Source organism: Ovis aries, chromosome 7, assembly GCF_016772045.2.
Source record: "Ovis aries strain OAR_USU_Benz2616 breed Rambouillet chromosome 7, ARS-UI_Ramb_v3.0, whole genome shotgun sequence".
NCBI classification, from domain to species: Eukaryota; Metazoa; Chordata; class Mammalia; order Artiodactyla; family Bovidae; genus Ovis; species Ovis aries.
In genome coordinates this window covers 21121515-21136115 of record NC_056060.1, presented here as the reverse complement: position 1 = coordinate 21136115, position 14601 = coordinate 21121515, and the positions used below count along the sequence as shown (strand labels likewise).

The 14601-nt window shown below is 40.3% G+C and overlaps 1 long non-coding RNA gene across 1 annotated transcript in view; it reads left to right on the top strand.

Annotated features, from left to right (window-relative positions):
• Positions 1 to 8922, top strand: part of LOC132660122 (uncharacterized) — a 47555-nt gene extending 38633 nt beyond the window's left edge. The window contains exon 2 of the long non-coding RNA XR_009601346.1: positions 1209 to 8922. This is a non-coding gene — a long non-coding RNA (uncharacterized LOC132660122). The remainder of the gene's footprint in view (positions 1 to 1208) is intronic.
• The last annotated feature ends 5679 nt before the right edge of the window (positions 8923 to 14601 follow it).

The following is a 14601-nucleotide window of genomic DNA, read 5'->3' as shown; positions in this document are numbered from 1 at the left end:
TTGTTGAGGAGCACAAGCTCTAGAGGGCTGACTCAATACTTGTGCATGGGCTTAGTTGCTCTGTGGCACGTGGAATCTTCCCAGGCCAGGGACTGAACCCACGCCCCTGGATTTCTATCCATTGTACCACCAGGGAAGTCTGGACACACCTCATTTTTAAATAGTTGACTTTAGTTTGCAATCTATGATGTATTTGGATATTTTTTTTACCTTTACCAAGGTTTTTCCCCCCACACTTCTTTTTTTTTTTTTCTTTTCTCCATTCTTGCCTTTTGTTGGATTAATAAAGTTTTCTTGGTTCTTCCATTGATCAGAAGTAGTAACTTCTATTTCTATACCCATTTTTTTGTGGCTAGGTTAAAACCATGCATACCTAACTATATTTTTCTATACAAGTCAAAAGTTAATGAAACAGGTGATTCTTCTCCTCCACTAAAGATATTGCATGCTTTAATTTCCCTCTGCAATCTTTCTTCCTAACTTCCACATCATAGTTGTCTAGTATTTAAATTCTTATATGCTTTTAACCTCTCAATATCGGTTTATAATTTACCATTAATCAAAGATTAGATTTGCTAACGTGTTTTGTTGCTATTTTGGCCCAGTACTGCCTCTTGCGTTCTATTCCTCCTCTCCGGTTCATTTTCCTTTTTGCTGAAGTAATACTTTTGAAGTTCTTTCAAGTCATTCTCTCTGATAGTCTGTAATTGCACTCTGATGTCTCCAGCAGAGGTGAGGATTTGTCTTTAATCATGTTGCTTGATATTTTGTGTATTCCTTCATTTCTGGAAACACTCAGCCATATTTCTCCACAGGACAATGTCTTAGAAGTATCTAAAGATGGGGACAACGTTACAGAAGACAATCATAGAAAGGTCTCTGTGGAGGGGATATGGAGCCAAGATATAAATGACAAGGAAGGGTCAGCCCTGGTGAGAGAAAGTTCCAGCAGAAAGAAGGGGTGATGCATGGGCTTGGTGGATTCAGGAAATGAAGGAAGGCCCATGGGGTGGGGGCAGGGTGAGTGAGGGTGTTGGTGGCAGGAGATTTGACTGGATTGGAGAGGGAGGCAGGAGCCAGCAGGATAAGTGTTCCTGGGTGCTTCAGAGAAGTTGGTGTTGAGAGATGACGGCTTTCTGTGTGAGCTTTTGTGGCAGAGACACACAGTTGTGCACCAAAATCCCCTGATTCTTTTTTTTTTTTTTCAGGCTGTCAGCAATATTACCTGCTGTGCTGTTGGGTGTGGCCGTGTGACTGAGCTATAAAGCCAGAATGGGAGAGGAAGTGTTGTCCCTACTGCCTGTCCTGGCCTGCAAAACACGCCCACGAGTTCTCTTCTTGCTCCTTTTTTCGCATCTGGTTGACTGAGATGGAAACAGCCACAAGAGTGGTGAAAGCCTTGTGTTGAAGATGGCAGAGTGGCCACTAGTTTGGGTTCGTGAATGACTTCATGGGGCAGAACGCCCACCCCCAGCCTTACCCCAGCCTTTCTGACCTCAAACTGCCCTGGAGTGCAACATGTGAAAAAAATCAACACCCTGTTCTCCTAACCATGGAAAGCTGGTTATTGCAGCACAGCCCAACTAACACTGCCAGGAGGACCTTGGCAATGAAACCTGAAGTCCCGTGGGTCACAGGGGAGAGAACAGGATCTTTAGGGTAATCTGAAAGTATACAGATTAATAATGTGAGAGATGGAATGACTTGTTGAGGAACTGTGACTCCAAGCCCACTGTTTAACAGATGAAGCAATCATGTCCCAGAGAAATTAGCCACTCTTTCCAAAGACACTCAATGGTAAAGGCCAGATTATAAACCAGAATTCCTAGTCCAGAGTTGTTTCCTTTGGGATTATAGGAAGGAAGGTGGGGAGACTTGGAGGAGCGGAGGTGAGACAATCTCTTAGATTCATTGGCCACCTGAGGGCTATGCTTTTCACTGGTGCCTTTAGGACACCTCAGCAAAAACACCTCAGCTGCCCCTCTCACTCTCTGGACAAGTTTGCTCAGCCTTCCTGTGGCTGAGGGTACTCAAATCCTCACAGTGATGCTTTGGACTCTGGGTCAGTTTAGAGTCTCAACAGGAAATGGGTAATAACTCAAACTGGGTAATTGGAAACAGTCCTTTTATTAAACAACACTCAAAGGTTTAAGGAGTTTAGAAAATCAACTAGGATGGGGCAGTGCCCTGGAAACTGTCACCTCTAAGGGGTATATTTGTTGGTGTGGTAAAAAGTTACTGCAAAGTGAGTGGCTAAAAATAGCACAAATGTATTATCTTACATTTCTAGGGAGTCAAAAGTGTGAAACGGACCTCGCTGGGCTAAAGTCAAGGTGTTAATGGGGCTGGGTTCTTTTTCGGGAGCTCCATGACTTTTGCACATTCTTTGGCTCACAACCCCCTTCCATCTTCAATGCCAGCAATGGCTGGTCGAGTCTTTCCAATGATACCATTTCCCCACTTCTGGCGATTCTGCTTCTTTCTCAGACGTTTAAAGGATCCTTGTGATCACACTGGGCCAACCTAGATAATCCAAGATAACCTCCTTATTTTAAAGCCAAATGATTAGCAATCTTAATTTCACCTGCAACCTTACTCCTCCCCTTGCTGTATAAACTAACAGACTCACAGGTCAGGGAGTTAGGAACATGAATATACTTGGGCACCATTATTCTGCCATTATAAAGAGGCAAGGGCAAGGGGTAGTTACTGGAGCCTAGATGAGGTAGCTGTATGGAAAGAAAGGATCACCTGACAGGAAAGTGACCTTTGGTGAGAATAGATCCCCCAAATCAGAAGTGGTAGATACCTTCTGGCTACTTTTCTCCATGACTGCAGCGGGCCGGGAAGCCAAGGAAGGGCTTATTGTGTTAGCTGGGTGATCAGTGAGGAACTAGGGTTGCTTCTATGCAGCGAAGAGAACTTGGGTGTCTCTTAGTATTCCTATGTCCTGTAATAACCTTGGAAATTACAACTACAATCCACCAAGGGCAAGAAAAAACAGGAGCCTGAAGGTCTGGGTTACACCGCCCGGCAATCAACCTTGACCAGGTTAAATGTAGTCAGGAGATAAGGACATTTAGAATGGATGGTGGATGGTGATGATTATCAATTAGGACCTGGGACCGGCTGCAACAGCAACAGCTCTTGTTTCTGACTCTTGTGTCTGAATTGCAGCTGGCTGCCAACTTTAAGGGACTCTGACTGATTGGACCCCATACCTCCCCACTGCGGAAGGGGTTAGAGCATCTTGTACTCACAAGAAACGGAGTCCCTACAATGTAGTGTGGGAGTCAACAATGGAAACTAGTGAATCTGAGTGGTGCGAGGAGTGGGTTATATTTAACTCAAATCTATGTTCATCCTCAGATTCCCCTGGCACCGATAGCCTCCTGGCCTCTACTGACACTACCAGGGGCTGACCACAGCTTTCTCTGGAAACAGTAAGTCCTTCACCTTGACGGCCACCAGGTAGCCAGGCTGAACATCCGAGAACCCAGAGTTTCTGGCTCCTCCCACCACATCCAGACTTGGATGAAATGTCACACTGATTCTTACTGCCAAAAGGGCCACCTGATAATACCTAGTGGTGTTGGGGAGTTAGCTTCCTGTGGACTGAGTCTTCACTAATGGAAAACAGGAGATGAGAGGGAGATTGGTGGAGGAATCCCCCTTCCTCCTCCCTGCCACCGCTATCAGGTCTCTCTGCAGCCCTTTCAGAGACAAACCATATGCCAGCCAGACATGCTTGCTGAGTACCCTGCTGTGATCTCTGAGGCTTGGAATAAAGTGTCAGCCAGAAGGACAATGCACCATTTCACACATCCTCATATTTCTTTGCTTTTCCTTTTCTCAGCCTTGCTGCCTTTGTTTGCGCTTCCTAAATGTAATAGTTAATTTTATGTTCAACCTGTTTGGGCCATGGTGCCCAGGCATGGTATCAAACATTTTTCAGTGAAGAGATAAATTTATATATTTGGGAGGCTATTTTGGGGGTGAGATTAGCATTTAAATCAGTGGACTTTGAGGAAAGCAGACTCTTTCCCATAATATGTGTGGGCTTCATTCAACCAGCTGAAGGTCTGAACAGAATAAAGGGCCGACTTGTTTTGAACAGGAGAGGGAGGTTTCTGTAGCAGACAGCCTTCAGAGGCCAACCCTGCCCTGGGCCTCTACACTGCTGGCCTGCCCTGCAGATTTTGGACTTGTCAGCCCATAATTGCAATCGTCAATTCCTTAGAATAAATCACTTTCTATATAAATCTTCACCCTGTTGGTTCTGTTTCTTTGGAGAACCTCGGCTAATACATTAAGTAAGACTTGAGCTCTCCCCTCCCTGCTTTAGCCTCTGTTTTAGAGGGAATCAGACCAAAATAAAATCCCTGCTTTTCATGGATCTGAGGCCTTACTTCCATCCCCACGTGGATATTAAAGCCTCAGACCCTGGACCCTACAGGTCTGTCTGCAGGTCCAGCACTCCACAAAGGGCCCTAGTTTCTCCTTCCTTACCTCCTAGCTTTGGTTTCTGTCTTTTTTTCTGAGAATTAAAAATTTCCTACTATTTATTTTTATTATTATTTAATTTTTTTAATTTAAAAAATATTTATTTGGTTGAGCCAGGTCTTAGTTGTGACGTGGGATCTTTAGTTGTGGCTTGTGAACTCTTGTAGCATATGGGATCTAGTTCCCTGGGAGTGCAGATTCTTAACCACTGGACCACCAAGAAGACCCTCCTGTATTTATTGTATTCTTATTGTTTTACCATAAAATTCCTTTTTATTAATTTCCTTCCTCAACTACATATTTCTAATATTACTATATGTTATTCGATATCTCTGTATTTGTCCATAGGAGGATCACCCTGGCTCTGTCCAGCACATCAATTAGAATTCCTTGTGTACTTTGCAGGTTGTCTTTTATACACGTATAACAATATAAACAACACATGTTACTTAATGAAAACAAGCTCCTGATACATGTATGTATGTGTATATGAGCCTCATACTTTCTTTCACGTGGGGATTTAACTTTCCTGACCATTACACTAGTGTTAGATATTTAGATTGACTTTTACTTTACTATTATTATGAATCATTTTATGATGAATATATTCATGGGCAAAGCTCTTTTAAGTATTTAGTATTATGCCCCTAGTATAGATTCCAAAAAGGAGAATCACTGCATCAAAGGCTATAAACATTTAAAACTCCAAATCGTTCTCATCAATTATGCCTTCATGTGACTTCACTCTAGACATCTTGATTGAAGTTTGCATCCACTTGTCTTTTCTAACTTTGATCTGTTCTCTAAAGTGAATTCTTTAGCTAGCTGCTCTCATCCATTAAAGATTTCTTTTTACTGGTATAAGTCTCAGAGGGCAGGCATCTACAAGTTTTATCTTTCTGGGTCTAAGGACAGAGTCACGTTAATGAACAAATATCTCACATGCTCTTCTGTAGCTATTGCTTTGGATTATATCTTAATGCCAAGATAATTGTGTGGACATTTACTTCAACTTACTAGATAATCACATTGCAGCAAAAACGGTTAGGAGTCTGGGGTTGGACATACCTGGATACAAATTATAGTTCCTCTGCTCACTTGCTTTGTCACTTTGACAAATTATTTACACTCACTGAGCTTTAGGTTTTACATCTGTCAAATGCGAATAAAAATAACACCTAACTCAAAAGGCTGCCATGAGAATTAAATGAGAAAATGAACCCCAAACCTTGGATATACACAAAATAAGGCACACGACCAGTTCTCACAAGTGTAGCTGTCATTAATAAGCAGACATCAGGTTCTGATGTCCTCTCCCTGTGGCCCTCATATCCTGACAGCGTATCCAAACTCCACCAGGGCACCTTCTGTCATGCCCTCTTTTGCTCCTAACGGCATTTTATAGATCAGCTAAGTGTAACATTATTACCTACTTTCTTCTATTCTCATTTTAGTCTTTTAAAAATTGCTTTTTTGAAAAAATTGAAATATTACAGGTACTGCTAAAGTCCTTTGAAAATTTTTTTAAAAATGTGGTTCAATACACTTAAAATTTACCATCTTAATCATTTTGAGTATACAATTTTTGTTGGTATTAAATGCATTCATAATGTCTGTGAGACCATTACCACCATCCACCTTCATAGCTCTTTTCATCTTGTAAAACTGAAACTCTATGCCTGCTAAACAGTTAATCTCCATTTCTCCCTGCCCTCAGCCCCAGGCAACCACCCTTCTACTTTCGGCCTCTATGAATTTGACCCCTCTAAGAACCTCACATAAGTGGATTCTACAGTATTTGTCTTTTTGTGACTGGCTTATTTCACTTAGCATGATGTCCCCCAGGTCTGTCCATATTGTCACATATGTCAGAATTTCCTGCCTTTTTTAGGCTGAATAATATTCCACTGTATGTGTAGAACACATTTCACCCATCTCTTCACACTAAATTCCCTTTGGTAACATTCCCGCCTTTAACCCTTCTTCACACCTGAATTATCCAAACTCAAGAACTTAGTATTTTTTCTTCCAGACATAAGCCTTTTTTTTTTTACCCAAATATTTGTATTCACAGAAAATGCATAGTATTATAACTATATAACAGTTTATGTAATTAATACCACACTGTGTATAATATTTTGAATCTTGTACTTTTCACTTAATTTTTAAAAATTTACTCATGTTGGTCTATACAAATCTAGTTGCTCTATTTTAATACTGCATAATTTTTCCATGTTACAGGTATATTTCAAGGTATATTACCTATTGTCCTATCGATCCCCAGGATTTGAGCCCAGTAACTTTGATAGCTTTCTACTACCTTAAAATACATTAAAAATATTTTGTCTAGTTTTCTTAGTCCTGAGAGAGAGAGAGAGCTGATCTTGGCTTTGTTTGCAGCTTTTTATTCTGCAAACCAAATACACAACAATATGCTCCTGGAATTCTTTACAGTAAATGTCACAGAAAAGTAAATAAATAAATGCCACAGAAAAATGTCAAAAAATTCTCCACCCAACAGAAAGATTTGAAAGAGAGAGAAAGAGTGAGAGAGATCCAGCTACATTTTTTTTTTTGCTTCAATTCAGCAAAATTAGAAATGAAGATAGTCAACTCTATTAAGCATTTAATAAATGCTAGGCATAAATCTTGATGCTCTAAACATTGTTGTTGTTTAGTTGCTAGGTTGTGCCCAACTCTTTGTGACCCCACGGACTGCAGCAGCCCAGGCTTCCCTGTTCTTCACCATCTCCTGGAGTTTGCTCAGACTCATGTCCATTGAGTCTGTGATGCCATCCAACCATCTCATCCTCTGTCATCCCCTTCTCCTCCTGCCTTCAGTCTTTCCCAGCATCAGGGTCTTTTCCAGCGAGCTGGCTCTTCGCATCAGGTGGCCAAAGTATTGGAGCTTCAGCTTCAGCATCAGTCCTTCCAATGAATGTTCAGGGTTGATTTCCTTTAGGACTGACTGATTTGATATCCTTGCAGAGATTCTCTTGGACTGCTTTAAACATAGTAAGCCATTAAATTTCATTTAATCAGCACAATAATCCCTTGAAGTAGGGATGCTGTATTATCATACACAAATGAGGAAACTGATGTGAAATTGATAGGAGCAGAGTAAAGGGAGAAAGTAACTGATTAAACAGTTAATACAACTAGGGGATTGTAAGTAAATAAAGAAGGATGGGAGAGACCCCTGTAAGTTAATAATAACTCAAGAAAGCAGGCCTGCTTAGCAATGAAACCATGCAACAAGAGCATGAGCTATGCCCCCCAATAATAAAGCAATAGTAAAGCAGGAGGTGACCTGAGACCCACATCCTGCCCAGTAAGCTTAATAAGTTAATGACCCCTAGGACATGCTCTCTGCACCCATAAAAAACAATGATTTATGGAAAGGGTGATATTTCAAAGTGAAAGACCCTCAACATACTGAGACCTGAGATAATTTTTCCATAGTGCATGCCAGTCCCAAGTTGACTATGTAGGGACAAGAAAACTCCCGTGCCCAACCTGGAGGAGGCATTGATGATGAGAGTGTGACATCTAGTCAAGAATGAAGAAGAAGGTGGTCTTTTCCCCCTCTCCACTTTTCCTTTGATTATAAAACTGTAGCCCGCTGGGTTCTTGGGGCTCTGCATTCCCTTGCCCACGCACTTGTAAGCCTCACAATAAATCACTATCGTTTTGCCTCTTCTGAATTCTTTCTGTGCTGAGACTTAAAGGACTGGAGTTTCTCAAAGTCCCTCGAAATGGCACCTTGTGGTTTCAAAATAACTTGCCCCACTTCTCACAAGGTGTCATAGGTAGAACAAGGATTCAAAAACAGTAGCAATCTGGTTCCATAGCATTTAATCATTTCATTACACTGCTTTATTGGAAGTAGAATTAGAAAGAAAGAATGAACACTTGCAAATTAAAAGTCAAAGAGAGACAGTAAAGATGATCCTATGGTGCGTGCGAGCACACACACACACACACACACACACACACACACACACACAGAGGAAAAAGAAAAGCCTGGAAGGCTTCAAATATGTTTACTGGAAAGCCAGAAGAGTGATTACTAAATGAAGGCAAATGGAGAGGGAAGGTATAGGAAGCAAGAAGCAATGGTAATTATTGAATTCTGTAAAATGTTTTGGTAAATGTATTTTGAATGGACAGTAAATTTCTTGTTAATAAACTTGATGTGTTATTTTGAAGGTGAAATAAAATCTCTAAGCAAATGGTATCCAAAATGGGGTGCTTGCACTCCAGAGGGTTAGCAAAATGATCTCTTGGTGTTCAGAAAAAAAAATATTAGAATTTTTACCTTTATATTCCTTTTTTATATTTTTAATATTTTATAGTTTATATAATATGTTGATGTGATACATGTATATAAACTAAAAATAAATGAAAACACAAACACTACAGCTGTATTCTTAAAGTTTTTGGATTGGGTATTTGGAATTTTTGAAGACCATTATTCTAGACAAAATAACAAAGAGGATTGGGTAGAGGGTTATTCAGTGATAAATGAAAGTATGCTAATTTGGGGGTCTACTCTGTGGAATGTAAATACTGAAAAATTAGATTTTTTTAGAAAATTTTTTGGCTATTTATATGTTAAAATTTAAGGACACTTATCAAAATTAATGTAGAAAGCCATAGCTTCTGAACAGAGGTAAAAATATGAATCTTTATCAATATGACATTAGTCAAGAAAGAACCCAAAATTTAAAAAGCAAAGGGTAAAGAATAAGAATGGGCCTGAATGATAGCCCCCAAAGATGTACCCACATCCTAATCCCTGGAATTTGTGAATGTGACTTATTTGGGAAAAATGTCCTCGCACATGTAATGAAATTAAGGATCCCAGGACTTCCTCTGTGGTCCAGTGGTTCAGAATCTGCCTTCCAATGCAGGGGGCACAGGTTCAATCCCTGGTCAGGGAAGTAAGATCCCACCTGCTGTGGAGCAACTAAGCCCATGCACCTGCAAGTACTGAGCCTGTGTGCCACACCTAGAGAGAAACCTGCTCATTGCAGCCAAGACCCAGTGCAGCCAAATAAATAAACAATTATTTTAAAAAATTAAGGATTCCTAGATGAGATCATCCTCAATTGTCTGGGTGTGACCTAAGTCCATTGATAACTGTCCAGCAACACATGGAATAAGGAGTTGATGGTCATATCAACTGAAGACAGAGGCAGGATGGAAGTGATGCAGTGAGAAGGCCATGGATGCCCCTAGCCACCAGATGCTGGAGGAGGCAAGGGATGGACTCTCCCTGAGAGTTCCTGGAGGGAACTCAGCCATGCCAACTTCCGATTTCAAACTCTGGCCTCCAGAACTGTAAGAAAATAAATGTCTGTTTTTTGAAGTTTGTGGTAATTTGTTAGAGCAGCCCTAAGTAAACACATAGTTGATAAACGGAAAGCACAATAAAATATGGTAAAGTCCAAATTTATTGGTAATCACATAAGTGAGAAGTAGATAAACTCATCCGTTAAATGACTAGCAGATTGGATTTAAAAAGGAATGTAAAATCCAGTTATATGCTGATTACAAGAGGCTGAGTGGAAAAAGTGAGTGTAGAGGTTGTAAATATAAGATGGAAAAGATATACTGGGCCATTACTAACCAAGAGAAAGCTGGAGCAGCAATATTAAATCAGACCATATAAAATTCAAGACAATAAAGAATTAATGAGAATAAAAAGGGATAGCACGTAATTATATAAGGAAGAGTCCATCAAGAGAACTTTATTTATTTGCAAGAAAAGTTAAAATACAAATAACAAGCTAGAGGAAATTATTTGCAGCTCATATTGTAGACTAAGGCCTGAATTTCCTAATGTATAAAGAATCATTAAAAATCAGTAAGAAAAAGACAAGAACTCTTAGGAAAAAATGGTCAAGGAAAACGAATGAATGTTCACAGAAAATGTTCAATTTCACTAGTAAATGTTCAATTTCACTAGTATAGAAAAAAAGGCAGTTTTATTTTAAAAAATTATTGTTATTATTATTATTTTGGCTGTACTACATGGCTTGTGGGATCTTAGTTCCCCAAGCAGGGATTGAACCCAGGCTCTTAGCAGTGAAAGCATGGAGTCCTAACCCCTGGATTGCCAGGGAAGTCCCAGAAATGCAGTTTTAAACTGAAATATCATTTTAAAATGATCAAGTTGGTAATGATCCAATAAATTGATTAAACACTGAGTTAGCCAGTGCTTAGGGTATGTGAGGTTTGTCTCACACATTGCAAGCAGCAGTGCAAACTGGTATAACATCTATGGAGAAACATTCAGAAAACTAAGATCATTGCATCCGGTCCCATCACTCTCCATGGGAAATAGAAGGGGAAACAGTGGAAACAGTGTCAGACTGTTTTTTTTTGGCTCCAAAATCACTGCAGATGGTGACTGCAGCCATGAAATTAAAAGACACTTACTCCTTGGAAGGAAAGTTATGACCAACCTCGATAGCATATTCAAACGCAGAGACATTACTTTGCCAACAAAGGTCCATCTAGTCAAGGCTATGGTTTTTCCAGTGGTCATGTATGATGTGAAAGTTGGACTGTGAAGAAAGCTGAGCACCAAAGAATTGATGCTTTTGAACTGTGGTGTTGGAGAAGACTCTTGCTAGTCCCTTGGACACAAGGAGATCCAACCAGTCCATTCTAAAGGAGATCAGTCCTGGGTGTTCTTTGGAAGGAATGATGCTGAAGCTGAAACTCCAATACTTTGGCCACCTCATGCGAAGAGTTGACTCATTGGAAAAGACCCTGATGCTGGGAGGGACTGGGGGCAGGAGGAGAAGGGGACGACAGAGGATGAGATGGCTGGATGGCATCACCGACTCGGTGGACGTGAGTTTGAGTGAACTCCAGGAGTTGTTGATGGACAGGGAGGCCTGACGTGCTGCAATTCATGGGGTCTCAAAGAGTTGGACATGACTGAGTGACTGAACTGAACTGAATAAAATTACAAAAACATATACCTTTTGATCTGCCAATTTTACTTCTCCTAATTTTGTCTATGGATACAGAAAAATGATATATGAGAAATGCTATTAATTGCCCTATTTATAAAAGCAAAAGATATATTACATTATAGCAAACGTCCATAAAATATAAATATTATTAATAAGTATTAGAAAGAATGAGTAATCTCATTTTGTAGTGGTTCATCATCTCCAAAATATATTATGTGAAAAGCATAATGGGACAGACAGTGTGCACAATATGCTGCTCTTTTATAAAAAGGAGTTAAAACAACATAAGTGTGATTCATAAATGTATGTAGCTGCTCACACAAGCACAAAATCTTTCTGGAAGGGTACATTAAAAACTCATGACGTTGGTTGCCACTGGTGAGGGAAATTGAGAGGCTGGTGGAACGGAATGGGAGGGAAACTGAAAACCAACCATCCAACAAGTGAAACAATTCTAAGACCAAACCAAACTTCCACCAGCATCCTCCAGTCTTCATAGAAAGAAAAAATTGTAGGGATGATCGGTAAAACTAGGAGTTGATTCTTTAAAAATGACTAATAAAATAGACAAACCTCAGGGGAGACCTGAGGAAGGAAAGAAGAGAAGGGACAAATAATATTTAGTGAGGTGTGTCTGTCCTTGGTACCCGCTTGTCATGTGTCAAGGTTGCAGATGAATTCCATATCATCTAGATCAGCAGTCTCCCAACCTTTTTGGCACCAGGGACTGGTCTTGTGAAAGATAATTTTTCCCCAGACTGGTTGGGAGATGGGAGGGTGATGATGTTGGGGGCAAGGAGTGGTAGATGAAGCTTCCATCATCACCTGCCACTCACTTCCTGCTGTGTGGCCAGGTTACTAACAGGCTGAGGACTGGGGTTTGGGAACTCCTGATGTAGACCAGGTTACAGAGTAGACTTCACTGGGAAAGGGATCACTTACAAAGCCAAGCTGTCCAGAAAAGGCAGAAGTCCCCAGCTCCTCTACCATCCCGTAGAGGCTAGTTACAGGTTGCTACAGCCACAGAGAGGTCTGCAGCGCAGTGAAGGTTCTCTTCCCCATGATACCCTCTCAAAGTGCAAGCAAAGAAGCAACCTTATCAGTGGCAGAAAAAATAGATTGCTTGGCATCAAGAAAACTTGAAAAGAATTTAAAAATTAGAGAAAAAGAATCAATAGCCAAATTCCATCTCCCTGCTTCCTCTCAATAAAACACTACGACAAGATGCTTTTATAGATATCAATAGTTAGCCAACTAGAAGTGGATCATTCCTTTTTTTTATATACAAGCGGTTTGGCAGGGGTGAGAGAACATGCATGAGAGAACAATGACGCTTGTTTGCATCTCCCAAAGTTTGGTATATTGTGTTTTCATTTTCATTCTACTGAAACATTTCCTAACCTCTCTGGTGATTTTTTGTTGTTGTTCTTGGCCGTGTGGCTTGTGAGATCTTCCCTGACCAGGAGTTGAACCCTGGCCCCTGTGCATAGAATCCTAACCTTCCCTTGGCCTCCAGGGAAGTCCTGATGATGATTTCTTTTTTTATGTAAGAGGACTTAGCAGTGCATTGTTTACTATCCAGAAGTTTAAGGATTTTCTAGATATCTAGAGATTTTCTAGATATCTTTGCTGGTTACTTCCAGTTCAATCCTCTTGAGGCCACAAAACGTACTTGTATGACTTCAATTCTGTTAAATTTATTGGTATTTATTTCATGGTCCAGAATACAATCTATCAGGATGAGTGTCCCAAGTGTGCCTGGAGGGAAAAGCCATATATTCTGCTCTTGTGTAAGGAGAAGGTTCTAGGCCTGTTAGTGAGGACACATTGGTTAATAGCATTGTTCAGGTCTTCCATTCCCCTTTGGTTTTCCATTTACTTGCTTTAGCAGTCACTGCAAGTGGACTGTGGAAGTCTTGAACTATAAATGCAAAATTTCCTATTTCTCCTAATTCTATCAGTTTTTATTTTATTTTGAAGCTCGTTTTAGATGCATACACATCTAGGATAGTTATATCTTCTTGATAATTCGACCTCTTTTAAGTAATGTGACATTTATTATTAAATATTATGGAATACTTATTCAATAGCCTTTTTTTCCCCCAGAAAAGTTCAAGGGAAGAAGAGAGGAGAAACGACACATACAGAGAAGTGACTATAATGACGGAACGTGTATTCTAAGCCAGATAAGGTAGGAGGTGAGGACATGAAGGCGTGGGGGATGTGAAAACTGGTTCCATTAAGGTTGCAGAATTACTGCAGTCGGGCTGTTGGAGAGAGTGCACTGAAAGACAAATAGCGACAGAGTGGGATGCTTGTCATCAAGATACTGGAGGGAATGCTAATGGCAAGCTCTGGGGCATGACTGTGGAGCAGGCAGCTTAGGGGAGGGGATCAGAAATAAAGATCATCCTTGGGAATTTCGAAATCCCTAATAGTCAGGACAAGGCTAGTGCTGGGAAGAGAGACAAGATCCAGATGATAACATTTTCAAGGAATGAGGAGTGATAACCTGATGTCAGCTGGTTGCAGAAATTAAGGGGAAAAGAGGATAGTCTATCAAAAAGGAGGAACATTCAGAATATGCAAATAGCCCTTAAAATCAATAAAATACAGACATACAGTTCAATAAACGGTGGACAGAGAATGAGCAGGCAATTTACAGAAGAGGAACCCTGAATGGCCATCAAACAAGTAGAGACCCAACTGCATTGGTGATTAGGAAAACGAGATTCTATTTCACATCTATCTGAATGAAGAACGATGTCTGGGGAACAGGAGCTCTCATATGGCTTCAGAAAACAAATCTGGTAATATATACTAAAGATCAAAATGTATGTGACTCAGCTTCCCTCTTCCAATATAAACTTTACAGAATGCTCAGATGCATATGGTGCTAGGAGATGGCAGCATTATACAAAATACATAAAAATCAAAACAACCCCATGTCTATTGACAGGAAAATGGGTAAGTAAACAGTGTCTGATCAAGCAATGAGAATTCTCATTCTATGCAGTGAACATGAATGGACTAGAGATGTATGCCCTGTGCTTGGATTCCCAAAATACAAAGCTGATGAAAATCGGAAAATGATGAGTATAGTGCGGCA